This window comes from Garra rufa, chromosome 1, assembly GCF_049309525.1.
Source record: "Garra rufa chromosome 1, GarRuf1.0, whole genome shotgun sequence".
Classification (NCBI taxonomy): Eukaryota; Metazoa; Chordata; class Actinopteri; order Cypriniformes; family Cyprinidae; genus Garra; species Garra rufa.
In genome coordinates this window covers 102,181,689-102,204,327 of record NC_133361.1, presented here as the reverse complement: position 1 = coordinate 102,204,327, position 22,639 = coordinate 102,181,689, and the positions used below count along the sequence as shown (strand labels likewise).

The following is a 22,639-nucleotide window of genomic DNA, read 5'->3' as shown; positions in this document are numbered from 1 at the left end:
GAAGCCTTGACTTGGTAGAATATGTGAAGCTGTATTAGAATCGAGTCAACACTTCATTACGATAAATACAGCATTACTTTAAGGTTCACGAAAGCTTGCCTTCCCAGTGACAGGGAATTTCAGTCCGAATGCCAGCATGATATTACCCTTAAGAAAAACTCACAAGGACAGTGCTGCTTGTTACATGAATATGACAGGGATGCTATTTCTGCATTCATTCAGCATTAGCCCAGCGTGAATACTGAATGTCCATTATATTGTATATGTGAAAGGGTGGCCTAGAACTGAGTGCAATGTTGCTGGATGGGTTTCAGGGAATTTACCTGGACCCCACAGTTTCTCACAAAATGTCATGTCGTCCACCTTTCAGTTGAGCTGTGTCCTTTTTCCCTCAGGAGAAAGAGACAAGCAGGCGGAGGTGAAGAGAGAAGCCCGCCCTGTCGTCTAAGCGTTCTCCGGTATCAAAAATTACCAAACTGCCCCGTGTGAGGCTCGAACTCACGACCTTCAGATTATGAGACTGACGCGCTGCCTACTGCGCCAACGAGGCCAGTGGGTTGACCGGTCTGAACAGCGAAGAACTAGCTTCTCTGTCCCTGCCTGTAGGTGTGGCTACAACAGGTCACCCTCCGCTGAAAAAGCGAGTCAGGATGGCCGAGCGGTCTAAGGCGCTGCGTTCAGGTCGCAGTCTCCTCTGGAGGCGTGGGTTCGAATCCCACTTCTGACAGACTTAGGTTTTGGCTGCAGACAGCCCTCTGGCACCATGGCCAAGGAAGGCTGTAACTTTGCCTTGTGTCACGTCAAGAAAAGCGTGTCCCTGACGCATTGATCGCAACAGCTTTCTCTGAAGCCTTGACTTGGTAGAATATGTGAAGCTGTATTAGAATCGAGTCAACACTTCATTACGATAAATACAGCATTACTTTAAGGTTCACGAAAGCTTGCCTTCCCAGTGACAGGGAATTTCAGTCCGAATGCCAGCATGATATTACCCTTAAGAAAAACTCACAAGGACAGTGCTGCTTGTTACATGAATATGACAGGGATGCTATTTCTGCATTCATTCAGCATTAGCCCAGCGTGAATACTGAATGTCCATTATATTGTATATGTGAAAGGGTGGCCTAGAACTGAGTGCAATGTTGCTGGATGGGTTTCAGGGAATTTACCTGGACCCCACAGTTTCTCACAAAATGTCATGTCGTCCACCTTTCAGTTGAGCTGTGTCCTTTTTCCCTCAGGAGAAAGAGACAAGCAGGCGGAGGTGAAGAGAGAAGCCCGCCCTGTCGTCTAAGCGTTCTCCGGTATCAAAAATTACGAAACTGCCCCGAGTGAGGCTCGAACTCACGACCTTCAGATTATGAGACTGACGCGCTGCCTACTGCGCCAACGAGGCCGGTGGGTTGGCCGGTCTGAACAGCGAAGAACTAGCTTCTCTGTCCCTGCCTGTAGGTGTGGCTACAACAGGTCACCCTCCGCTGAACAAGCGAGTCAGGATGGCCGAGCGGTCTAAGGCGCTGCGTTCAGGTCGCAGTCTCCTCTGGAGGCGTGGGTTCGAATCCCACTTCTGACAGACTTAGGTTTTGGCTGCAGACAGCAGCTACGGTCTTCAGCCCTCTGGCAGCATGGCCAAGGAAGGCTGTAACTTTGCCAACTTTGCCTTGTGTCACGTCAAGAAAAGCGTGTCCCTGACGCATTGATCGCAACAGCTTTCTCTGAAGCCTTGACTTGGTAGAATATGTGAAGCTGTATTAGAATCGAGTCAACACTTCATTACGATAAATACAGCATTACTTTAAGGTTCACGAAAGCTTGCCTTCCCAGTGACAGGGAATTTCAGTCCGAATGCCAGCATGATATTACCCTTAAGAAAAACTCACAAGGACAGTGCTGCTTGTTACATGAATATGACAGGGATGCTATTTCTGCATTCATTCAGCATTAGCCCAGCGTGAATACTGAATGTCCATTATATTGTATATGTGAAAGGGTGGCCTAGAACTGAGTGCAATGTTGCTGGATGGGTTTCAGGGAATTTACCTGGACCCCACAGTTTCTCACAAAATGTCATGTCGTCCACCTTTCAGTTGAGCTGTGTCCTTTTTCCCTCAGGAGAAAGAGACAAGCAGGCGGAGGTGAAGAGAGAAGCCCGCCCTGTCGTCTAAGCGTTCTCCGGTATCAAAAATTACCAAACTGCCCCGTGTGAGGCTCGAACTCACGACCTTCAGATAATGAGACTGACGCGCTGCCTACTGCGCCAACGAGGCCAGTGGGTTGACTGGTCTGAACAGCGAAGAACTAGCTTCTCTGTCCCTGCCTGTAGGTGTGGCTACAACAGGTCACCCTCCGCTGAAAAAGCGAGTCAGGATGGCCGAGCGGTCTAAGGCGCTGCGTTCAAGCTGGGGAACAATAGTCCGTCAAAGACGGGGAAGAAGGGAAGAAAAGGGGGAAGGAAGAAAAGGAGAAAGGGAAGAAGAAAGAGAAAAAATGACGAAAAGAAAGAGTGAAATGTGACGTTGGAACATAATACTTCCTTAGCATGCACGCTACGATACATTTTCAGGTTTCTTTGTGCGTGAAAATCGCGCATTTATATTACACTGTTTCCTATTGTAGGCGATCACCAAGACCGGGGTTCGAATCCAGATAAAGGCACCTTTTTGTATTGTTATTGTTATATTGTTAATTTCATTAAATAAATGCAATTTTGAAGGTTAATGAAATGTACATATGTACAATTCTTTCATGAAAAATAAAGAATGCCAATGGAACTGTGGTATTGTTGATGTTGATGTTATTATTACTTATTATTTTGTAGTTGTTGTATTAATATTATTTATTCTGATTAAGCATACTATTATTCTTTGTTTAATTGATATTACTTATTCTGATTAGGAGTTTTGTATGTTACATTCATTCAAGACACTTATAAATCTGTTATTTTTAATGAAAAAAAGATAGTATTTAGAATAAAATAGTCATTAATATGCTGAAAATTATAATTTACAATCATGCCAACAGAACAGTAATGAATATTAAATGAATACAATTATACTAACTATTAAATAAGTTTTCAAACAACAATAAATGAAAAGGGAAATAAAATGAAAATAAAAGTAAAAAACAAAAAGCAATAATTTCCCAGTTTGTTTTTATTTTACAATTATTCCAACAATACAGTAATGAATATTAAATAAATAAAATGAAATATTAAATAAGTTTTCAAACAACAATAAATGAAAAGGGAAATAAAATGAAAATAAAAGTAAAAAACAAAAAGCAATAACTTTCCAGTTTGTTTTTATTTTACAATTATTCCAACAATACAGTAATGAATATTAAATAAATAAAATGAAATATTAAATAAGTTTAAACAACAATAAATGAAAAGGGAAATAAAAGTAAAAAACAAAAAGCAATAATTTCCCAGTTTGTTTTTATTTTACAATTATTCCAACAATACAGTTATGAATATTAAATAAATAAAATTAAATATTGAATAAGTTTTTAAACAACAATAAATGAAAAGGGAAATAAAATGAAAATAAATGTAAAAAACAATAACTTTCCAGTTTGTTTTTATTTTACAATTATTCCAACAATACAGTAATGAATATTAAATAAATAAAATGAAATATTAAATACGTTTTCAAACAAAAATAAATGAAAAGGGAAATAAAATGAAAATAAAAGTAAAAAACAAAAAAACAATAATTTTCCAGTTTGTTTTTATTTTGCAATTGTGCCAACAGAATGGTAATCAATATTAAATAAATAAAATAAAATATTAAATAAGTATTCAAAGAACAATAAATGAAAAGGGAAATAAAAGTAAAAAACAAAAAGCAATAATTTCCCAGTTTGTTTTTAATTTTACAAATATTCCAACAATCCAGTAATGAATATTAAATAAATAAAATGAAATATTAAATAAGTATTCAAACAAGTATTTTTGACCACTGACACGCCCCCTGAGGATGTGTCATTCTTTCGTACACCTTCGGCTCGGTTCGGCAATTTGATTGACACCTGACTAGAACGCTGACTCCTCCGCCTAGCGGCAATACGCGAAAACGTGCCGTCGACATTCTCTTCTACTCTGATTGGTCAAATGTCGAAAATGTTAAGAAAATGTTAAGAATAGCGCTTTATGATTGGCTGGAAATGTTGAAGCGCTTCGACGCGATTGGCCCAAATGTTATAGTGCTTCGACGTGATTGGCTGCACAGTTCAACATTGCTCGACATTTCCAAAATAATGTCGGACTATCCTTCGGCAGCTGGCGTTCAGGTCGCAGTCTCCTCTGGAGGCGTGGGTTCGAATCCCACTTCTGACAGACTTAGGTTTTGGCTGCAGACAGCAGCTACGGTCTTCAGCCCTCTGGCAGCATGGCCAAGGAAGGCTGTAACTTTGCCAACTTTGCCTTGTGTCACGTCAAGAAAAGCGTGTCCCTGACGCATTGATCGCAACAGCTTTCTCTGAAGCCTTGACTTGGTAGAATATGTGAAGCTGTATTAGAATCGAGTCAACACTTCATTACGATAAATACAGCATTACTTTAAGGTTCACGAAAGCTTGCCTTCCCAGTGACAGGGAATTTCAGTCCGAATGCCAGCATGATATTACCCTTAAGAAAAACTCACAAGGACAGTGCTGCTTGTTACATGAATATGACAGGGATGCTATTTCTGCATTCATTCAGCATTAGCCCAGCGTGAATACTGAATGTCCATTATATTGTATATGTGAAAGGGTGGACTAGAACTGAGTGCAATGTTGCTGGATGCGTTTCAGGGAATTTACCTGGACCCCACAGTTTCTCACAAAATGTCATGTCGTCCACCTTTCAGTTGAGCTGTGTCCTTTTTCCCTCAGGAGAAAGAGACAAGCAGGCGGAGGTGAAGAGAGAAGCCCGCCCTGTCGTCTAAGCGTTCTCCGGTATCAAAAATTACCAAACTGCCCCGTGTGAGGCTCGAACTCACGACCTTCAGATAATGAGACTGACGCGCTGCCTACTGCGCCAACGAGGCCAGTGGGTTGGCCGGTCTGAACAGCGAAGAACTAGCTTCTCTGTCCCTGCCTGTAGGTGTGGCTACAACAGGTCACCCTCCGCTGAAAAAGCGAGTCAGGATGGCCGAGCGGTCTAAGGCGCTGCGTTCAGGTCGCAGTCTCCTCTGGAGGCGTGGGTTCGAATCCCACTTCTGACAGACTTAGGTTTTGGCTGCAGACAGCCCTCTGGCACCATGGCCAAGGAAGGCTGTAACTTTGCCTTGTGTCACGTCAAGAAAAGCGTGTCCCTGACGCATTGATCGCAACAGCTTTCTCTGAAGCCTTGACTTGGTAGAATATGTGAAGCTGTATTAGAATCGAGTCAACACTTCATTACGATAAATACAGCATTACTTTAAGGTTCACGAAAGCTTGCCTTCCCAGTGACAGGGAATTTCAGTCCGAATGCCAGCATGATATTACCCTTAAGAAAAACTCACAAGGACAGTGCTGCTTGTTACATGAATATGACAGGGATGCTATTTCTGCATTCATTCAGCATTAGCCCAGCGTGAATACTGAATGTCCATTATATTGTATATGTGAAAGGGTGGCCTAGAACTGAGTGCAATGTTGCTGGATGGGTTTCAGGGAATTTACCTGGACCCCACAGTTTCTCACAAAATGTCATGTCGTCCACCTTTCAGTTGAGCTGTGTCCTTTTTCCCTCAGGAGAAAGAGACAAGCAGGCGGAGGTGAAGAGAGAAGCCCGCCCTGTCGTCTAAGCGTTCTCCGGTATCAAAAATGACCAAACTGCCCCGTGTGAGGCTCGAACTCACGACCTTCAGATTATGAGACTGACACGCTGCCTACTGCGCCAACGAGGCCGGTGGGTTGACCGGTCTGAACAGCGAAGAACTAGCTTCTCTGTCCCTGCCTGTAGGTGTGGCTACAACAGGTCACCCTCCGCTGAGCAAGCGAGTCAGGATGGCCGAGCGGTCTAAGGCGCTGCGTTCAGGTCGCAGTCTCCTCTGGAGGCGTGGGTTCGAATCCCACTTCTGACAGACTTAGGTTTTGGCTGCAGACAGCCCTCTGGCACCATGGCCAAGGAAGGCTGTAACTTTGCCTTGTGTCACGTCAAGAAAAGCGTGTCCCTGACGCATTGATCGCAACAGCTTTCTCTGAAGCCTTGACTTGGTAGAATATGTGAAGCTGTATTAGAATCGAGTCAACACTTCATTACGATAAATACAGCATTACTTTAAGGTTCACGAAAGCTTGCCTTCCCAGTGACAGGGAATTTCAGTCCGAATGCCAGCATGATATTACCCTTAAGAAAAACTCACAAGGACAGTGCTGCTTGTTACATGAATATGACAGGGATGCTATTTCTGCATTCATTCAGCATTAGCCCAGCGTGAATACTGAATGTCCATTATATTGTATATGTGAAAGGGTGGCCTAGAACTGAGTGCAATGTTGCTGGATGGGTTTCAGGGAATTTACCTGGACCCCACAGTTTCTCACAAAATGTCATGTCGTCCACCTTTCAGTTGAGCTGTGTCCTTTTTCCCTCAGGAGAAAGAGACAAGCAGGCGGAGGTGAAGAGAGAAGCCCGCCCTGTCGTCTAAGCGTTCTCCGGTATCAAAAATTACCAAACTGCCCCGTGTGAGGCTCGAACTCACGACCTTCAGATTATGAGACTGACGCGCTGCCTACTGCGCCAACGAGGCCAGTGGGTTGACCGGTCTGAACAGCGAAGAACTAGCTTCTCTGTCCCTGCCTGTAGGTGTGGCTACAACAGGTCACCCTCCGCTGAAAAAGCGAGTCAGGATGGCCGAGCGGTCTAAGGCGCTGCGTTCAGGTCGCAGTCTCCTCTGGAGGCGTGGGTTCGAATCCCACTTCTGACAGACTTAGGTTTTGGCTGCAGACAGCCCTCTGGCACCATGGCCAAGGAAGGCTGTAACTTTGCCTTGTGTCACGTCAAGAAAAGCGTGTCCCTGACGCATTGATCGCAACAGCTTTCTCTGAAGCCTTGACTTGGTAGAATATGTGAAGCTGTATTAGAATCGAGTCAACACTTCATTACGATAAATACAGCATTACTTTAAGGTTCACGAAAGCTTGCCTTCCCAGTGACAGGGAATTTCAGTCCGAATGCCAGCATGATATTACCCTTAAGAAAAACTCACAAGGACAGTGCTGCTTGTTACATGAATATGACAGGGATGCTATTTCTGCATTCATTCAGCATTAGCCCAGCGTGAATACTGAATGTCCATTATATTGTATATGTGAAAGGGTGGCCTAGAACTGAGTGCAATGTTGCTGGATGGGTTTCAGGGAATTTACCTGGACCCCACAGTTTCTCACAAAATGTCATGTCGTCCACCTTTCAGTTGAGCTGTGTCCTTTTTCCCTCAGGAGAAAGAGACAAGCAGGCGGAGGTGAAGAGAGAAGCCCGCCCTGTCGTCTAAGCGTTCTCCGGTATCAAAAATTACGAAACTGCCCCGAGTGAGGCTCGAACTCACGACCTTCAGATTATGAGACTGACGCGCTGCCTACTGCGCCAACGAGGCCGGTGGGTTGGCCGGTCTGAACAGCGAAGAACTAGCTTCTCTGTCCCTGCCTGTAGGTGTGGCTACAACAGGTCACCCTCCGCTGAACAAGCGAGTCAGGATGGCCGAGCGGTCTAAGGCGCTGCGTTCAGGTCGCAGTCTCCTCTGGAGGCGTGGGTTCGAATCCCACTTCTGACAGACTTAGGTTTTGGCTGCAGACAGCAGCTACGGTCTTCAGCCCTCTGGCAGCATGGCCAAGGAAGGCTGTAACTTTGCCAACTTTGCCTTGTGTCACGTCAAGAAAAGCGTGTCCCTGACGCATTGATCGCAACAGCTTTCTCTGAAGCCTTGACTTGGTAGAATATGTGAAGCTGTATTAGAATCGAGTCAACACTTCATTACGATAAATACAGCATTACTTTAAGGTTCACGAAAGCTTGCCTTCCCAGTGACAGGGAATTTCAGTCCGAATGCCAGCATGATATTACCCTTAAGAAAAACTCACAAGGACAGTGCTGCTTGTTACATGAATATGACAGGGATGCTATTTCTGCATTCATTCAGCATTAGCCCAGCGTGAATACTGAATGTCCATTATATTGTATATGTGAAAGGGTGGCCTAGAACTGAGTGCAATGTTGCTGGATGGGTTTCAGGGAATTTACCTGGACCCCACAGTTTCTCACAAAATGTCATGTCGTCCACCTTTCAGTTGAGCTGTGTCCTTTTTCCCTCAGGAGAAAGAGACAAGCAGGCGGAGGTGAAGAGAGAAGCCCGCCCTGTCGTCTAAGCGTTCTCCGGTATCAAAAATTACCAAACTGCCCCGTGTGAGGCTCGAACTCACGACCTTCAGATAATGAGACTGACGCGCTGCCTACTGCGCCAACGAGGCCAGTGGGTTGACTGGTCTGAACAGCGAAGAACTAGCTTCTCTGTCCCTGCCTGTAGGTGTGGCTACAACAGGTCACCCTCCGCTGAAAAAGCGAGTCAGGATGGCCGAGCGGTCTAAGGCGCTGCGTTCAGGTCGCAGTCTCCTCTGGAGGCGTGGGTTCGAATCCCACTTCTGACAGACTTAGGTTTTGGCTGCAGACAGCCCTCTGGCACCATGGCCAAGGAAGGCTGTAACTTTGCCTTGTGTCACGTCAAGAAAAGCGTGTCCCTGACGCATTGATCGCAACAGCTTTCTCTGAAGCCTTGACTTGGTAGAATATGTGAAGCTGTATTAGAATCGAGTCAACACTTCATTACGATAAATACAGCATTACTTTAAGGTTCACGAAAGCTTGCCTTCCCAGTGACAGGGAATTTCAGTCCGAATGCCAGCATGATATTACCCTTAAGAAAAACTCACAAGGACAGTGCTGCTTGTTACATGAATATGACAGGGATGCTATTTCTGCATTCATTCAGCATTAGCCCAGCGTGAATACTGAATGTCCATTATATTGTATATGTGAAAGGGTGGCCTAGAACTGAGTGCAATGTTGCTGGATGGGTTTCAGGGAATTTACCTGGACCTCACAGTTTCTCACAAAATGTCATGTCGTCCACCTTTCAGTTGAGCTGTGTCCTTTTTCCCTCAGGAGAAAGAGACAAGCAGGCGGAGGTGAAGAGAGAAACCCGCCCTGTCGTCTAAGCGTTCTCCGGTATCAAAAATGACCAAACTGCCCCGTGTGAGGCTCGAACTCACGACCTTCAGATTATGAGACTGACGCGCTGCTTACTGCACCAACGAGGCCGGTGGGTTGACCGGTCTGAACAGCGAAGAACTAGCTTCTCTGTCCCTGCCTGTAGGTGTGGCTACAACAGGTCACCCTCCGCTGAGCAAGCGAGTCAGGATGGCCGAGCGGTCTAAGGCGCTGCGTTCAGGTCGCAGTCTCCTCTGGAGGCGTGGGTTCGAATCCCACTTCTGACAGACTTAGGTTTTGGCTGCAGACAGCCCTCTGGCACCATGGCCAAGGAAGGCTGTAACTTTGCCTTGTGTCACGTCAAGAAAAGCGTGTCCCTGACGCATTGATCGCAACAGCTTTCTCTGAAGCCTTGACTTGGTAGAATATGTGAAGCTGTATTAGAATCGAGTCAACACTTCATTACGATAAATACAGCATTACTTTAAGGTTCACGAAAGCTTGCCTTCCCAGTGACAGGGAATTTCAGTCCGAATGCCAGCATGATATTACCCTTAAGAAAAACTCACAAGGACAGTGCTGCTTGTTACATGAATATGACAGGGATGCTATTTCTGCATTCATTCAGCATTAGCCCAGCGTGAATACTGAATGTCCATTATATTGTATATGTGAAAGGGTGGCCTAGAACTGAGTGCAATGTTGCTGGATGGGTTTCAGGGAATTTACCTGGACCCCACAGTTTCTCACAAAATGTCATGTCGTCCACCTTTCAGTTGAGCTGTGTCCTTTTTCCCTCAGGAGAAAGAGACAAGCAGGCGGAGGTGAAGAGAGAAGCCCGCCCTGTCGTCTAAGCGTTCTCCGGTATCAAAAATTACGAAACTGCCCCGAGTGAGGCTCGAACTCACGACCTTCAGATTATGAGACTGACGCGCTGCCTACTGCGCCAACGAGGCCGGTGGGTTGGCCGGTCTGAACAGCGAAGAACTAGCTTCTCTGTCCCTGCCTGTAGGTGTGGCTACAACAGGTCACCCTCCGCTGAACAAGCGAGTCAGGATGGCCGAGCGGTCTAAGGCGCTGCGTTCAGGTCGCAGTCTCCTCTGGAGGCGTGGGTTCGAATCCCACTTCTGACAGACTTAGGTTTTGGCTGCAGACAGCAGCTACGGTCTTCAGCCCTCTGGCAGCATGGCCAAGGAAGGCTGTAACTTTGCCAACTTTGCCTTGTGTCACGTCAAGAAAAGCGTGTCCCTGACGCATTGATCGCAACAGCTTTCTCTGAAGCCTTGACTTGGTAGAATATGTGAAGCTGTATTAGAATCGAGTCAACACTTCATTACGATAAATACAGCATTACTTTAAGGTTCACGAAAGCTTGCCTTCCCAGTGACAGGGAATTTCAGTCCGAATGCCAGCATGATATTACCCTTAAGAAAAACTCACAAGGACAGTGCTGCTTGTTACATGAATATGACAGGGATGCTATTTCTGCATTCATTCAGCATTAGCCCAGCGTGAATACTGAATGTCCATTATATTGTATATGTGAAAGGGTGGCCTAGAACTGAGTGCAATGTTGCTGGATGGGTTTCAGGGAATTTACCTGGACCCCACAGTTTCTCACAAAATGTCATGTCGTCCACCTTTCAGTTGAGCTGTGTCCTTTTTCCCTCAGGAGAAAGAGACAAGCAGGCGGAGGTGAAGAGAGAAGCCCGCCCTGTCGTCTAAGCGTTCTCCGGTATCAAAAATTACCAAACTGCCCCGTGTGAGGCTCGAACTCACGACCTTCAGATAATGAGACTGACGCGCTGCCTACTGCGCCAACGAGGCCAGTGGGTTGGCCGGTCTGAACAGCGAAGAACTAGCTTCTCTGTCCCTGCCTGTAGGTGTGGCTACAACAGGTCACCCTCCGCTGAAAAAGCGAGTCAGGATGGCCGAGCGGTCTAAGGCGCTGCGTTCAGGTCGCAGTCTCCTCTGGAGGCGTGGGTTCGAATCCCACTTCTGACAGACTTAGGTTTTGGCTGCAGACAGCCCTCTGGCACCATGGCCAAGGAAGGCTGTAACTTTGCCTTGTGTCACGTCAAGAAAAGCGTGTCCCTGACGCATTGATCGCAACAGCTTTCTCTGAAGCCTTGACTTGGTAGAATATGTGAAGCTGTATTAGAATCGAGTCAACACTTCATTACGATAAATACAGCATTACTTTAAGGTTCACGAAAGCTTGCCTTCCCAGTGACAGGGAATTTCAGTCCGAATGCCAGCATGATATTACCCTTAAGAAAAACTCACAAGGACAGTGCTGCTTGTTACATGAATATGACAGGGATGCTATTTCTGCATTCATTCAGCATTAGCCCAGCGTGAATACTGAATGTCCATTATATTGTATATGTGAAAGGGTGGCCTAGAACTGAGTGCAATGTTGCTGGATGGGTTTCAGGGAATTTACCTGGACCCCACAGTTTCTCACAAAATGTCATGTCGTCCACCTTTCAGTTGAGCTGTGTCCTTTTTCCCTCAGGAGAAAGAGACAAGCAGGCGGAGGTGAAGAGAGAAGCCCGCCCTGTCGTCTAAGCGTTCTCCGGTATCAAAAATGACCAAACTGCCCCGTGTGAGGCTCGAACTCACGACCTTCAGATTATGAGACTGACACGCTGCCTACTGCGCCAACGAGGCCGGTGGTTTGACCGGTCTGAACAGCGAAGAACTAGCTTCTCTGTCCCTGCCTGTAGGTGTGGCTACAACAGGTCACCCTCCGCTGAGCAAGCGAGTCAGGATGGCCGAGCGGTCTAAGGCGCTGCGTTCAGGTCGCAGTCTCCTCTGGAGGCGTGGGTTCGAATCCCACTTCTGACAGACTTAGGTTTTGGCTGCAGACAGCCCTCTGGCACCATGGCCAAGGAAGGCTGTAACTTTGCCTTGTGTCACGTCAAGAAAAGCGTGTCCCTGACGCATTGATCGCAACAGCTTTCTCTGAAGCCTTGACTTGGTAGAATATGTGAAGCTGTATTAGAATCGAGTCAACACTTCATTACGATAAATACAGCATTACTTTAAGGTTCACGAAAGCTTGCCTTCCCAGTGACAGGGAATTTCAGTCCGAATGCCAGCATGATATTACCCTTAAGAAAAACTCACAAGGACAGTGCTGCTTGTTACATGAATATGACAGGGATGCTATTTCTGCATTCATTCAGCATTAGCCCAGCGTGAATACTGAATGTCCATTATATTGTATATGTGAAAGGGTGGCCTAGAACTGAGTGCAATGTTGCTGGATGGGTTTCAGGGAATTTACCTGGACCCCACAGTTTCTCACAAAATGTCATGTCGTCCACCTTTCAGTTGAGCTGTGTCCTTTTTCCCTCAGGAGAAAGAGACAAGCAGGCGGAGGTGAAGAGAGAAGCCCGCCCTGTCGTCTAAGCGTTCTCCGGTATCAAAAATGACCAAACTGCCCCGTGTGAGGCTCGAACTCACGACCTTCAGATTATGAGACTGACGCGCTGCCTACTGCGCCAACGAGGCCAGTGGGTTGACCGGTCTGAACAGCGAAGAACTAGCTTCTCTGTCCCTGCCTGTAGGTGTGGCTACAACAGGTCACCCTCCGCTGAGCAAGCGAGTCAGGATGGCCGAGCGGTCTAAGGCGCTGCGTTCAGGTCACAGTCTCCTCTGGAGGCGTGGGTTCGAATCCCACTTCTGACAGACTTAGGTTTTGGCTGCAGACAGCCCTCTGGCACCATGGCCAAGGAAGGCTGTAACTTTGCCTTGTGTCACGTCAAGAAAAGCGTGTCCCTGACGCATTGATCGCAACAGCTTTCTCTGAAGCCTTGACTTGGTAGAATATGTGAAGCTGTATTAGAATCGAGTCAACACTTCATTACGATAAATACAGCATTACTTTAAGGTTCACGAAAGCTTGCCTTCCCAGTGACAGGGAATTTCAGTCCGAATGCCAGCATGATATTACCCTTAAGAAAAACTCACAAGGACAGTGCTGCTTGTTACATGAATATGACAGGGATGCTATTTCTGCATTCATTCAGCATTAGCCCAGCGTGAATACTGAATGTCCATTATATTGTATATGTGAAAGGGTGGCCTAGAACTGAGTGCAATGTTGCTGGATGGGTTTCAGGGAATTTACCTGGACCCCACAGTTTCTCACAAAATGTCATGTCGTCCACCTTTCAGTTGAGCTGTGTCCTTTTTCCCTCAGGAGAAAGAGACAAGCAGGCGGAGGTGAAGAGAGAAGCCCGCCCTGTCGTCTAAGCGTTCTCCGGTATCAAAAATTACCAAACTGCCCCGTGTGAGGCTCGAACTCACGACCTTCAGATTATGAGACTGACGCGCTGCCTACTGCGCCAACGAGGCCAGTGGGTTGACCGGTCTGAACAGCGAAGAACTAGCTTCTCTGTCCCTGCCTGTAGGTGTGGCTACAACAGGTCACCCTCCGCTGAAAAAGCGAGTCAGGATGGCCGAGCGGTCTAAGGCGCTGCGTTCAGGTCGCAGTCTCCTCTGGAGGCGTGGGTTCGAATCCCACTTCTGACAGACTTAGGTTTTGGCTGCAGACAGCCCTCTGGCACCATGGCCAAGGAAGGCTGTAACTTTGCCTTGTGTCACGTCAAGAAAAGCGTGTCCCTGACGCATTGATCGCAACAGCTTTCTCTGAAGCCTTGACTTGGTAGAATATGTGAAGCTGTATTAGAATCGAGTCAACACTTCATTACGATAAATACAGCATTACTTTAAGGTTCACGAAAGCTTGCCTTCCCAGTGACAGGGAATTTCAGTCCGAATGCCAGCATGATATTACCCTTAAGAAAAACTCACAAGGACAGTGCTGCTTGTTACATGAATATGACAGGGATGCTATTTCTGCATTCATTCAGCATTAGCCCAGCGTGAATACTGAATGTCCATTATATTGTATATGTGAAAGGGTGGCCTAGAACTGAGTGCAATGTTGCTGGATGGGTTTCAGGGAATTTACCTGGACCCCACAGTTTCTCACAAAATGTCATGTCGTCCACCTTTCAGTTGAGCTGTGTCCTTTTTCCCTCAGGAGAAAGAGACAAGCAGGCGGAGGTGAAGAGAGAAGCCCGCCCTGTCGTCTAAGCGTTCTCCGGTATCAAAAATTACGAAACTGCCCCGAGTGAGGCTCGAACTCACGACCTTCAGATTATGAGACTGACGCGCTGCCTACTGCGCCAACGAGGCCGGTGGGTTGGCCGGTCTGAACAGCGAAGAACTAGCTTCTCTGTCCCTGCCTGTAGGTGTGGCTACAACAGGTCACCCTCCGCTGAACAAGCGAGTCAGGATGGCCGAGCGGTCTAAGGCGCTGCGTTCAGGTCGCAGTCTCCTCTGGAGGCGTGGGTTCGAATCCCACTTCTGACAGACTTAGGTTTTGGCTGCAGACAGCAGCTACGGTCTTCAGCCCTCTGGCAGCATGGCCAAGGAAGGCTGTAACTTTGCCAACTTTGCCTTGTGTCACGTCAAGAAAAGCGTGTCCCTGACGCATTGATCGCAACAGCTTTCTCTGAAGCCTTGACTTGGTAGAATATGTGAAGCTGTATTAGAATCGAGTCAACACTTCATTACGATAAATACAGCATTACTTTAAGGTTCACGAAAGCTTGCCTTCCCAGTGACAGGGAATTTCAGTCCGAATGCCAGCATGATATTACCCTTAAGAAAAACTCACAAGGACAGTGCTGCTTGTTACATGAATATGACAGGGATGCTATTTCTGCATTCATTCAGCATTAGCCCAGCGTGAATACTGAATGTCCATTATATTGTATATGTGAAAGGGTGGCCTAGAACTGAGTGCAATGTTGCTGGATGGGTTTCAGGGAATTTACCTGGACCCCACAGTTTCTCACAAAATGTCATGTCGTCCACCTTTCAGTTGAGCTGTGTCCTTTTTCCCTCAGGAGAAAGAGACAAGCAGGCGGAGGTGAAGAGAGAAGCCCGCCCTGTCGTCTAAGCGTTCTCCGGTATCAAAAATTACCAAACTGCCCCGTGTGAGGCTCGAACTCACGACCTTCAGATTATGAGACTGACGCGCTGCCTACTGCGCCAACGAGGCCAGTGGGTTGACCGGTCTGAACAGCGAAGAACTAGCTTCTCTGTCCCTGCCTGTAGGTGTGGCTACAACAGGTCACCCTCCGCTGAACAAGGGAGTCAGGATGGCCGAGCGGTCTAAGGCGCTGCGTTCAGGTCGCAGTCTCCTCTGGAGGCGTGGGTTCGAATCCCACTTCTGACAGACTTAGGTTTTGGCTGCAGACAGCAGCTACGGTCTTCAGCCCTCTGGCACCATGGCCAAGGAAGGCTGTAACTTTGCCAACTTTGCCTTGTGTCACGTCAAGAAAAGCGTGTCCCTGACGCATTGATCGCAACAGCTTTCTCTGAAGCCTTGACTTGGTAGAATATGTGAAGCTGTATTAGAATCGAGTCAACACTTCATTACGATAAATACAGCATTACTTTAAGGTTCACGAAAGCTTGCCTTCCCAGTGACAGGGAATTTCAGTCCGAATGCCAGCATGATATTACCCTTAAGAAAAACTCACAAGGACAGTGCTGCTTGTTACATGAATATGACAGGGATGCTATTTCTGCATTCATTCAGCATTAGCCCAGCGTGAATACTGAATGTCCATTATATTGTATATGTGAAAGGGTGGCCTAGAACTGAGTGCAATGTTGCTGGATGGGTTTCAGGGAATTTACCTGGACCCCACAGTTTCTCACAAAATGTCATGTCGTCCACCTTTCAGTTGAGCTGTGTCCTTTTTCCCTCAGGAGAAAGAGACAAGCAGGCGGAGGTGAAGAGAGAAGCCCGCCCTGTCGTCTAAGCGTTCTCCGGTATCAAAAATTACCAAACTGCCCCGTGTGAGGCTCGAACTCACGACCTTCAGATTATGAGACTGACGCGCTGCCTACTGCGCCAACGAGGCCGGTGGGTTGGCCGGTCTGAACAGCGAAGAACTAGCTTCTCTGTCCCTGCCTGTAGGTGTGGCTACAACAGGTCACCCTCCGCTGAACAAGCGAGTCAGGATGGCCGAGCGGTCTAAGGCGCTGCGTTCAGGTCGCAGTCTCCTCTGGAGGCGTGGGTTCGAATCCCACTTCTGACAGACTTAGGTTTTGGCTGCAGACAGCAGCTACGGTCTTCAGCCCTCTGGCAGCATGGCCAAGGAAGGCTGTAACTTTGCCAACTTTGCCTTGTGTCACGTCAAGAAAAGCGTGTCCCTGACGCATTGATCGCAACAGCTTTCTCTGAAGCCTTGACTTGGTAGAATATGTGAAGCTGTATTAGAATCGAGTCAACACTTCATTACGATAAATACAGCATTACTTTAAGGTTCACGAAAGCTTGCCTTCCCAGTGACAGGGAATTTCAGTCCGAATGCCAGCATGATATTACCCTTAAGAAAAACTCACAAGGACAGTGCTGCTTGTTACATGAATATGACAGGGATGCTATTTCTGCATTCATTCAGCATTAGCCCAGCGTGAATACTGAATGTCCATTATATTGTATATGTGAAAGGGTGGCCTAGAACTGAGTGCAATGTTGCTGGATGGGTTTCAGGGAATTTACCTGGACCCCACAGTTTCTCACAAAATGTCATGTCGTCCACCTTTCAGTTGAGCTGTGTCCTTTTTCCCTCAGGAGAAAGAGACAAGCAGGCGGAGGTGAAGAGAGAAGCCCGCCCTGTCGTCTAAGCGTTCTCCGGTATCAAAAATTACCAAACTGCCCCGTGTGAGGCTCGAACTCACGACCTTCAGATTATGAGACTGACGCGCTGCCTACTGCGCCAACGAGGCCAGTGGGCTGACCGGTCTGAACAGCGAAGAACTAGCTTCTCTGTCCCTGCCTGTAGGTGTGGCTACAACAGGTCACCCTCCGCTGAAAAAGCGAGTCAGGATGGCCGAGCGGTCTAAGGCGCTGCGTTCAGGTCGCAGTCTCCTCTGGAGGCGTGGGTTCGAATCCCACTTCTGACAGACTTAGGTTTTGGCTGCAGACAGCCCTCTGGCACCATGGCCAAGGAAGGCTGTAACTTTGCCTTGTGTCACGTCAAGAAAAGCGTGTCCCTGACGCATTGATCGCAACAGCTTTCTCTGAAGCCTTGACTTGGTAGAATATGTGAAGCTGTATTAGAATCGAGTCAACACTTCATTACGATAAATACAGCATTACTTTAAGGTTCACGAAAGCTTGCCTTCCCAGTGACAGGGAATTTCAGTCCGAATGCCAGCATGATATTACCCTTAAGAAAAACTCACAAGGACAGTGCTGCTTGTTACATGAATATGACAGGGATGCTATTTCTGCATTCATTCAGCATTAGCCCAGCGTGAATACTGAATGTCCATTATATTGTATATGTGAAAGGGTGGCCTAGAACTGAGTGCAATGTTGCTGGATGGGTTTCAGGGAATTTACCTGGACCCCACAGTTTCTCACAAAATGTCATGTCGTCCACCTTTCAGTTGAGCTGTGTCCTTTTTCCCTCAGGAGAAAGAGACAAGCAGGCGGAGGTGAAGAGAGAAGCCCGCCCTGTCGTCTAAGCGTTCTCCGGTATCAAAAATTACCAAACTGCCCCGTGTGAGGCTCGAACTCACGACCTTCAGATTATGAGACTGACGCGCTGCCTACTGCGCCAACGAGGCCAGTGGGTTGACCGGTCTGAACAGCGAAGAACTAGCTTCTCTGTCCCTGCCTGTAGGTGTGGCTACAACAGGTCACCCTCCGCTGAACAAGGGAGTCAGGATGGCCGAGCGGTCTAAGGCGCTGCGTTCAGGTCGCAGTCTCCTCTGGAGGCGTGGGTTCGAATCCCACTTCTGACAGACTTAGGTTTTGGCTGCAGACAGCAGCTACGGTCTTCAGCCCTCTGGCACCATGGCCAAGGAAGGCTGTAACTTTGCCAACTTTGCCTTGTGTCACGTCAAGAAAAGCGTGTCCCTGACGCATTGATCGCAACAGCTTTCTCTGAAGCCTTGACTTGGTAGAATATGTGAAGCTGTATTAGAATCGAGTCAACACTTCATTACGATAAATACAGCATTACTTTAAGGTTCACGAAAGCTTGCCTTCCCAGTGACAGGGAATTTCAGTCCGAATGCCAGCATGATATTACCCTTAAGAAAAACTCACAAGGACAGTGCTGCTTGTTACATGAATATGACAGGGATGCTATTTCTGCATTCATTCAGCATTAGCCCAGCGTGAATACTGAATGTCCATTATATTGTATATGTGAAAGGGTGGCCTAGAACTGAGTGCAATGTTGCTGGATGGGTTTCAGGGAATTTACCTGGACCCCACAGTTTCTCACAAAATGTCATGTCGTCCACCTTTCAGTTGAGCTGTGTCCTTTTTCCCTCAGGAGAAAGAGACAAGCAGGCGGAGGTGAAGAGAGAAGCCCGCCCTGTCGTCTAAGCGTTCTCCGGTATCAAAAATTACCAAACTGCCCCGTGTGAGGCTCGAACTCACGACCTTCAGATTATGAGACTGACGCGCTGCCTACTGCGCCAACGAGGCCGGTGGGTTGGCCGGTCTGAACAGCGAAGAACTAGCTTCTCTGTCCCTGCCTGTAGGTGTGGCTACAACAGGTCACCCTCCGCTGAACAAGCGAGTCAGGATGGCCGAGCGGTCTAAGGCGCTGCGTTCAGGTCGCAGTCTCCTCTGGAGGCGTGGGTTCGAATCCCACTTCTGACAGACTTAGGTTTTGGCTGCAGACAGCAGCTACGGTCTTCAGCCCTCTGGCAGCATGGCCAAGGAAGGCTGTAACTTTGCCAACTTTGCCTTGTGTCACGTCAAGAAAAGCGTGTCCCTGACGCATTGATCGCAACAGCTTTCTCTGAAGCCTTGACTTGGTAGAATATGTGAAGCTGTATTAGAATCGAGTCAACACTTCATTACGATAAATACAGCATTACTTTAAGGTTCACGAAAGCTTGCCTTCCCAGTGACAGGGAATTTCAGTCCGAATGCCAGCATGATATTACCCTTAAGAAAAACTCACAAGGACAGTGCTGCTTGTTACATGAATATGACAGGGATGCTATTTCTGCATTCATTCAGCATTAGCCCAGCGTGAATACTGAATGTCCATTATATTGTATATGTGAAAGGGTGGCCTAGAACTGAGTGCAATGTTGCTGGATGGGTTTCAGGGAATTTACCTGGACCCCACAGTTTCTCACAAAATGTCATGTCGTCCACCTTTCAGTTGAGCTGTGTCCTTTTTCCCTCAGGAGAAAGAGACAAGCAGGCGGAGGTGAAGAGAGAAGCCCGCCCTGTCGTCTAAGCGTTCTCCGGTATCAAAAATTACCAAACTGCCCCGTGTGAGGCTCGAACTCACGACCTTCAGATAATGAGACTGACGCGCTGCCTACTGCGCCAACGAGGCCAGTGGGTTGACTGGTCTGAACAGCGAAGAACTAGCTTCTCTGTCCCTGCCTGTAGGTGTGGCTACAACAGGTCACCCTCCGCTGAAAAAGCGAGTCAGGATGGCCGAGCGGTCTAAGGCGCTGCGTTCAGGTCGCAGTCTCCTCTGGAGGCGTGGGTTCGAATCCCACTTCTGACAGACTTAGGTTTTGGCTGCAGACAGCCCTCTGGCACCATGGCCAAGGAAGGCTGTAACTTTGCCTTGTGTCACGTCAAGAAAAGCGTGTCCCTGACGCATTGATCGCAACAGCTTTCTCTGAAGCCTTGACTTGGTAGAATATGTGAAGCTGTATTAGAATCGAGTCAACACTTCATTACGATAAATACAGCATTACTTTAAGGTTCACGAAAGCTTGCCTTCCCAGTGACAGGGAATTTCAGTCCGAATGCCAGCATGATATTACCCTTAAGAAAAACTCACAAGGACAGTGCTGCTTGTTACATGAATATGACAGGGATGCTATTTCTGCATTCATTCAGCATTAGCCCAGCGTGAATACTGAATGTCCATTATATTGTATATGTGAAAGGGTGGCCTAGAACTGAGTGCAATGTTGCTGGATGGGTTTCAGGGAATTTACCTGGACCTCACAGTTTCTCACAAAATGTCATGTCGTCCACCTTTCAGTTGAGCTGTGTCCTTTTTCCCTCAGGAGAAAGAGACAAGCAGGCGGAGGTGAAGAGAGAAGCCCGCCCTGTCGTCTAAGCGTTCTCCGGTATCAAAAATGACCAAACTGCCCCGTGTGAGGCTCGAACTCACGACCTTCAGATTATGAGACTGACGCGCTGCCTACTGCGCCAACGAGGCCGGTGGGTTGACCGGTCTGAACAGCGAAGAACTAGCTTCTCTGTCCCTGCCTGTAGGTGTGGCTACAACAGGTCACCCTCCGCTGAGCAAGCGAGTCAGGATGGCCGAGCGGTCTAAGGCGCTGCGTTCAGGTCGCAGTCTCCTCTGGAGGCGTGGGTTCGAATCCCACTTCTGACAGACTTAGGTTTTGGCTGCAGACAGCCCTCTGGCACCATGGCCAAGGAAGGCTGTAACTTTGCCTTGTGTCACGTCAAGAAAAGCGTGTCCCTGACGCATTGATCGCAACAGCTTTCTCTGAAGCCTTGACTTGGTAGAATATGTGAAGCTGTATTAGAATCGAGTCAACACTTCATTACGATAAATACAGCATTACTTTAAGGTTCACGAAAGCTTGCCTTCCCAGTGACAGGGAATTTCAGTCCGAATGCCAGCATGATATTACCCTTAAGAAAAACTCACAAGGACAGTGCTGCTTGTTACATGAATATGACAGGGATGCTATTTCTGCATTCATTCAGCATTAGCCCAGCGTGAATACTGAATGTCCATTATATTGTATATGTGAAAGGGTGGCCTAGAACTGAGTGCAATGTTGCTGGATGGGTTTCAGGGAATTTACCTGGACCCCACAGTTTCTCACAAAATGTCATGTCGTCCACCTTTCAGTTGAGCTGTGTCCTTTTTCCCTCAGGAGAAAGAGACAAGCAGGCGGAGGTGAAGAGAGAAGCCCGCCCTGTCGTCTAAGCGTTCTCCGGTATCAAAAATTACCAAACTGCCCCGTGTGAGGCTCGAACTCACGACCTTCAGATTATGAGACTGACGCGCTGCCTACTGCGCCAACGAGGCCAGTGGGCTGACCGGTCTGAACAGCGAAGAACTAGCTTCTCTGTCCCTGCCTGTAGGTGTGGCTACAACAGGTCACCCTCCGCTGAAAAAGCGAGTCAGGATGGCCGAGCGGTCTAAGGCGCTGCGTTCAGGTCGCAGTCTCCTCTGGAGGCGTGGGTTCGAATCCCACTTCTGACAGACTTAGGTTTTGGCTGCAGACAGCCCTCTGGCACCATGGCCAAGGAAGGCTGTAACTTTGCCTTGTGTCACGTCAAGAAAAGCGTGTCCCTGACGCATTGATCGCAACAGCTTTCTCTGAAGCCTTGACTTGGTAGAATATGTGAAGCTGTATTAGAATCGAGTCAACACTTCATTACGATAAATACAGCATTACTTTAAGGTTCACGAAAGCTTGCCTTCCCAGTGACAGGGAATTTCAGTCCGAATGCCAGCATGATATTACCCTTAAGAAAAACTCACAAGGACAGTGCTGCTTGTTACATGAATATGACAGGGATGCTATTTCTGCATTCATTCAGCATTAGCCCAGCGTGAATACTGAATGTCCATTATATTGTATATGTGAAAGGGTGGCCTAGAACTGAGTGCAATGTTGCTGGATGGGTTTCAGGGAATTTACCTGGACCCCACAGTTTCTCACAAAATGTCATGTCGTCCACCTTTCAGTTGAGCTGTGTCCTTTTTCCCTCAGGAGAAAGAGACAAGCAGGCGGAGGTGAAGAGAGAAGCCCGCCCTGTCGTCTAAGCGTTCTCCGGTATCAAAAATTACGAAACTGCCCCGAGTGAGGCTCGAACTCACGACCTTCAGATTATGAGACTGACGCGCTGCCTACTGCGCCAACGAGGCCGGTGGGTTGGCCGGTCTGAACAGCGAAGAACTAGCTTCTCTGTCCCTGCCTGTAGGTGTGGCTACAACAGGTCACCCTCCGCTGAACAAGTGAGTCAGGATGGTCGAGCGGTCTAAGGCGCTGCGTTCAGGTCGCAGTCTCCTCTGGAGGCGTGGGTTCGAATCCCACTTCTGACAGACTTAGGTTTTGGCTGCAGACAGCAGCTACGGTCTTCAGCCCTCTGGCACCATGGCCAAGGAAGGCTGTAACTTTGCCAACTTTTCCTTGTGTCACGTCAAGAAAAGCGTGTCCCTGACGCATTGATCGCAACAGCTTTCTCTGAAGCCTTGACTTGGTAGAATATGTGAAGCTGTATTAGAATCGAGTCAACACTTCATTACGATAAATACAGCATTACTTTAAGGTTCACAAAAGCTTGCCTTCCCAGTGACAGGGAATTTCAGTCCGAATGCCAGCATGATATTACCCTTAAGAAAAACTCACAAGGACAGTGCTGCTTGTTACATGAATATG

The 22,639-nt window shown here is 47.6% G+C and overlaps 47 non-coding genes across 47 annotated transcripts; 23 read left to right on the top strand and 24 right to left on the bottom strand.

Annotated features, from left to right (window-relative positions):
• Nucleotides 1-477: 477 nt before the first annotated feature.
• On the bottom strand, nucleotides 478-550 carry trnam-cau (transfer RNA methionine (anticodon CAU)). The gene has a single exon. It is a non-coding gene; the product is annotated as a tRNA-Met (tRNA).
• Nucleotides 551-644: 94 nt separating this feature from the next.
• Nucleotides 645-727, top strand: trnal-cag (transfer RNA leucine (anticodon CAG)). The gene has a single exon. It is a non-coding gene; the product is annotated as a tRNA-Leu (tRNA).
• Nucleotides 728-1,323: 596 nt separating this feature from the next.
• trnam-cau (transfer RNA methionine (anticodon CAU)) lies at nucleotides 1,324-1,396 on the bottom strand. The gene has a single exon. It is a non-coding gene; the product is annotated as a tRNA-Met (tRNA).
• Nucleotides 1,397-1,490: 94 nt separating this feature from the next.
• Nucleotides 1,491-1,573, top strand: trnal-cag (transfer RNA leucine (anticodon CAG)). The gene has a single exon. It is a non-coding gene; the product is annotated as a tRNA-Leu (tRNA).
• Nucleotides 1,574-2,194: 621 nt separating this feature from the next.
• trnam-cau (transfer RNA methionine (anticodon CAU)) lies at nucleotides 2,195-2,267 on the bottom strand. The gene has a single exon. It is a non-coding gene; the product is annotated as a tRNA-Met (tRNA).
• A 2,690-nt stretch (nucleotides 2,268-4,957) lies between these two features.
• trnam-cau (transfer RNA methionine (anticodon CAU)) lies at nucleotides 4,958-5,030 on the bottom strand. Its single transcript has one exon. It is a non-coding gene; the product is annotated as a tRNA-Met (tRNA).
• A 94-nt stretch (nucleotides 5,031-5,124) lies between these two features.
• On the top strand, nucleotides 5,125-5,207 carry trnal-cag (transfer RNA leucine (anticodon CAG)). The gene has a single exon. It is a non-coding gene; the product is annotated as a tRNA-Leu (tRNA).
• A 596-nt stretch (nucleotides 5,208-5,803) lies between these two features.
• trnam-cau (transfer RNA methionine (anticodon CAU)) lies at nucleotides 5,804-5,876 on the bottom strand. Its single transcript has one exon. It is a non-coding gene; the product is annotated as a tRNA-Met (tRNA).
• Nucleotides 5,877-5,970: 94 nt separating this feature from the next.
• trnal-cag (transfer RNA leucine (anticodon CAG)) lies at nucleotides 5,971-6,053 on the top strand. Its single transcript has one exon. It is a non-coding gene; the product is annotated as a tRNA-Leu (tRNA).
• Nucleotides 6,054-6,649: 596 nt separating this feature from the next.
• trnam-cau (transfer RNA methionine (anticodon CAU)) lies at nucleotides 6,650-6,722 on the bottom strand. The gene has a single exon. It is a non-coding gene; the product is annotated as a tRNA-Met (tRNA).
• A 94-nt stretch (nucleotides 6,723-6,816) lies between these two features.
• trnal-cag (transfer RNA leucine (anticodon CAG)) lies at nucleotides 6,817-6,899 on the top strand. Its single transcript has one exon. It is a non-coding gene; the product is annotated as a tRNA-Leu (tRNA).
• Nucleotides 6,900-7,495: 596 nt separating this feature from the next.
• On the bottom strand, nucleotides 7,496-7,568 carry trnam-cau (transfer RNA methionine (anticodon CAU)). The gene has a single exon. It is a non-coding gene; the product is annotated as a tRNA-Met (tRNA).
• A 94-nt stretch (nucleotides 7,569-7,662) lies between these two features.
• trnal-cag (transfer RNA leucine (anticodon CAG)) lies at nucleotides 7,663-7,745 on the top strand. Its single transcript has one exon. It is a non-coding gene; the product is annotated as a tRNA-Leu (tRNA).
• Nucleotides 7,746-8,366: 621 nt separating this feature from the next.
• trnam-cau (transfer RNA methionine (anticodon CAU)) lies at nucleotides 8,367-8,439 on the bottom strand. Its single transcript has one exon. It is a non-coding gene; the product is annotated as a tRNA-Met (tRNA).
• A 94-nt stretch (nucleotides 8,440-8,533) lies between these two features.
• On the top strand, nucleotides 8,534-8,616 carry trnal-cag (transfer RNA leucine (anticodon CAG)). Its single transcript has one exon. It is a non-coding gene; the product is annotated as a tRNA-Leu (tRNA).
• Nucleotides 8,617-9,212: 596 nt separating this feature from the next.
• Nucleotides 9,213-9,285, bottom strand: trnam-cau (transfer RNA methionine (anticodon CAU)). Its single transcript has one exon. It is a non-coding gene; the product is annotated as a tRNA-Met (tRNA).
• Nucleotides 9,286-9,379: 94 nt separating this feature from the next.
• Nucleotides 9,380-9,462, top strand: trnal-cag (transfer RNA leucine (anticodon CAG)). Its single transcript has one exon. It is a non-coding gene; the product is annotated as a tRNA-Leu (tRNA).
• Nucleotides 9,463-10,058: 596 nt separating this feature from the next.
• Nucleotides 10,059-10,131, bottom strand: trnam-cau (transfer RNA methionine (anticodon CAU)). Its single transcript has one exon. It is a non-coding gene; the product is annotated as a tRNA-Met (tRNA).
• Nucleotides 10,132-10,225: 94 nt separating this feature from the next.
• Nucleotides 10,226-10,308, top strand: trnal-cag (transfer RNA leucine (anticodon CAG)). Its single transcript has one exon. It is a non-coding gene; the product is annotated as a tRNA-Leu (tRNA).
• A 621-nt stretch (nucleotides 10,309-10,929) lies between these two features.
• On the bottom strand, nucleotides 10,930-11,002 carry trnam-cau (transfer RNA methionine (anticodon CAU)). The gene has a single exon. It is a non-coding gene; the product is annotated as a tRNA-Met (tRNA).
• Nucleotides 11,003-11,096: 94 nt separating this feature from the next.
• On the top strand, nucleotides 11,097-11,179 carry trnal-cag (transfer RNA leucine (anticodon CAG)). Its single transcript has one exon. It is a non-coding gene; the product is annotated as a tRNA-Leu (tRNA).
• A 596-nt stretch (nucleotides 11,180-11,775) lies between these two features.
• On the bottom strand, nucleotides 11,776-11,848 carry trnam-cau (transfer RNA methionine (anticodon CAU)). The gene has a single exon. It is a non-coding gene; the product is annotated as a tRNA-Met (tRNA).
• Nucleotides 11,849-11,942: 94 nt separating this feature from the next.
• Nucleotides 11,943-12,025, top strand: trnal-cag (transfer RNA leucine (anticodon CAG)). Its single transcript has one exon. It is a non-coding gene; the product is annotated as a tRNA-Leu (tRNA).
• Nucleotides 12,026-12,621: 596 nt separating this feature from the next.
• On the bottom strand, nucleotides 12,622-12,694 carry trnam-cau (transfer RNA methionine (anticodon CAU)). Its single transcript has one exon. It is a non-coding gene; the product is annotated as a tRNA-Met (tRNA).
• Nucleotides 12,695-12,788: 94 nt separating this feature from the next.
• trnal-cag (transfer RNA leucine (anticodon CAG)) lies at nucleotides 12,789-12,871 on the top strand. The gene has a single exon. It is a non-coding gene; the product is annotated as a tRNA-Leu (tRNA).
• Nucleotides 12,872-13,467: 596 nt separating this feature from the next.
• On the bottom strand, nucleotides 13,468-13,540 carry trnam-cau (transfer RNA methionine (anticodon CAU)). The gene has a single exon. It is a non-coding gene; the product is annotated as a tRNA-Met (tRNA).
• A 94-nt stretch (nucleotides 13,541-13,634) lies between these two features.
• trnal-cag (transfer RNA leucine (anticodon CAG)) lies at nucleotides 13,635-13,717 on the top strand. Its single transcript has one exon. It is a non-coding gene; the product is annotated as a tRNA-Leu (tRNA).
• Nucleotides 13,718-14,313: 596 nt separating this feature from the next.
• Nucleotides 14,314-14,386, bottom strand: trnam-cau (transfer RNA methionine (anticodon CAU)). The gene has a single exon. It is a non-coding gene; the product is annotated as a tRNA-Met (tRNA).
• A 94-nt stretch (nucleotides 14,387-14,480) lies between these two features.
• On the top strand, nucleotides 14,481-14,563 carry trnal-cag (transfer RNA leucine (anticodon CAG)). Its single transcript has one exon. It is a non-coding gene; the product is annotated as a tRNA-Leu (tRNA).
• Nucleotides 14,564-15,184: 621 nt separating this feature from the next.
• Nucleotides 15,185-15,257, bottom strand: trnam-cau (transfer RNA methionine (anticodon CAU)). The gene has a single exon. It is a non-coding gene; the product is annotated as a tRNA-Met (tRNA).
• A 94-nt stretch (nucleotides 15,258-15,351) lies between these two features.
• Nucleotides 15,352-15,434, top strand: trnal-cag (transfer RNA leucine (anticodon CAG)). The gene has a single exon. It is a non-coding gene; the product is annotated as a tRNA-Leu (tRNA).
• Nucleotides 15,435-16,055: 621 nt separating this feature from the next.
• On the bottom strand, nucleotides 16,056-16,128 carry trnam-cau (transfer RNA methionine (anticodon CAU)). The gene has a single exon. It is a non-coding gene; the product is annotated as a tRNA-Met (tRNA).
• Nucleotides 16,129-16,222: 94 nt separating this feature from the next.
• On the top strand, nucleotides 16,223-16,305 carry trnal-cag (transfer RNA leucine (anticodon CAG)). The gene has a single exon. It is a non-coding gene; the product is annotated as a tRNA-Leu (tRNA).
• Nucleotides 16,306-16,926: 621 nt separating this feature from the next.
• On the bottom strand, nucleotides 16,927-16,999 carry trnam-cau (transfer RNA methionine (anticodon CAU)). The gene has a single exon. It is a non-coding gene; the product is annotated as a tRNA-Met (tRNA).
• Nucleotides 17,000-17,093: 94 nt separating this feature from the next.
• trnal-cag (transfer RNA leucine (anticodon CAG)) lies at nucleotides 17,094-17,176 on the top strand. The gene has a single exon. It is a non-coding gene; the product is annotated as a tRNA-Leu (tRNA).
• Nucleotides 17,177-17,772: 596 nt separating this feature from the next.
• trnam-cau (transfer RNA methionine (anticodon CAU)) lies at nucleotides 17,773-17,845 on the bottom strand. Its single transcript has one exon. It is a non-coding gene; the product is annotated as a tRNA-Met (tRNA).
• Nucleotides 17,846-17,939: 94 nt separating this feature from the next.
• trnal-cag (transfer RNA leucine (anticodon CAG)) lies at nucleotides 17,940-18,022 on the top strand. Its single transcript has one exon. It is a non-coding gene; the product is annotated as a tRNA-Leu (tRNA).
• Nucleotides 18,023-18,643: 621 nt separating this feature from the next.
• trnam-cau (transfer RNA methionine (anticodon CAU)) lies at nucleotides 18,644-18,716 on the bottom strand. The gene has a single exon. It is a non-coding gene; the product is annotated as a tRNA-Met (tRNA).
• Nucleotides 18,717-18,810: 94 nt separating this feature from the next.
• Nucleotides 18,811-18,893, top strand: trnal-cag (transfer RNA leucine (anticodon CAG)). The gene has a single exon. It is a non-coding gene; the product is annotated as a tRNA-Leu (tRNA).
• A 621-nt stretch (nucleotides 18,894-19,514) lies between these two features.
• On the bottom strand, nucleotides 19,515-19,587 carry trnam-cau (transfer RNA methionine (anticodon CAU)). Its single transcript has one exon. It is a non-coding gene; the product is annotated as a tRNA-Met (tRNA).
• Nucleotides 19,588-19,681: 94 nt separating this feature from the next.
• Nucleotides 19,682-19,764, top strand: trnal-cag (transfer RNA leucine (anticodon CAG)). The gene has a single exon. It is a non-coding gene; the product is annotated as a tRNA-Leu (tRNA).
• Nucleotides 19,765-20,360: 596 nt separating this feature from the next.
• Nucleotides 20,361-20,433, bottom strand: trnam-cau (transfer RNA methionine (anticodon CAU)). The gene has a single exon. It is a non-coding gene; the product is annotated as a tRNA-Met (tRNA).
• Nucleotides 20,434-20,527: 94 nt separating this feature from the next.
• On the top strand, nucleotides 20,528-20,610 carry trnal-cag (transfer RNA leucine (anticodon CAG)). Its single transcript has one exon. It is a non-coding gene; the product is annotated as a tRNA-Leu (tRNA).
• A 596-nt stretch (nucleotides 20,611-21,206) lies between these two features.
• Nucleotides 21,207-21,279, bottom strand: trnam-cau (transfer RNA methionine (anticodon CAU)). Its single transcript has one exon. It is a non-coding gene; the product is annotated as a tRNA-Met (tRNA).
• A 94-nt stretch (nucleotides 21,280-21,373) lies between these two features.
• trnal-cag (transfer RNA leucine (anticodon CAG)) lies at nucleotides 21,374-21,456 on the top strand. The gene has a single exon. It is a non-coding gene; the product is annotated as a tRNA-Leu (tRNA).
• Nucleotides 21,457-22,052: 596 nt separating this feature from the next.
• Nucleotides 22,053-22,125, bottom strand: trnam-cau (transfer RNA methionine (anticodon CAU)). The gene has a single exon. It is a non-coding gene; the product is annotated as a tRNA-Met (tRNA).
• Nucleotides 22,126-22,219: 94 nt separating this feature from the next.
• On the top strand, nucleotides 22,220-22,302 carry trnal-cag (transfer RNA leucine (anticodon CAG)). Its single transcript has one exon. It is a non-coding gene; the product is annotated as a tRNA-Leu (tRNA).
• Nucleotides 22,303-22,639: the final 337 nt, after the last annotated feature.